Raw genomic sequence first — 271 nt, 5'->3', positions numbered from 1 at the left:
TACACGGTGGGTCGTTACACCTCATGGCGTAACAACCACTTGCATATTACATCTTTATTATATAGGATATATATATATATATATATATATATATATATATATATATAATATCCACACCACATGTATCACTTCTGTATTACATATATTCCATTTGCACTATATATTACTACATCTGTACTCTATTATTACATATGCTCTATATATTACATATGCCACATATATATATATATATATATATATATCACTGCATCTGAACTATATATGTGTGTGC

The sequence above is a fragment of the Pipistrellus hanaki genome (assembly GCF_964339955.1).
Source record: "Pipistrellus hanaki genome assembly, chromosome: 5".
NCBI lineage: Eukaryota > Metazoa > Chordata > Mammalia > Chiroptera > Vespertilionidae > Pipistrellus > Pipistrellus hanaki.
Note: the sequence above shows the minus strand (reverse complement) of the source record.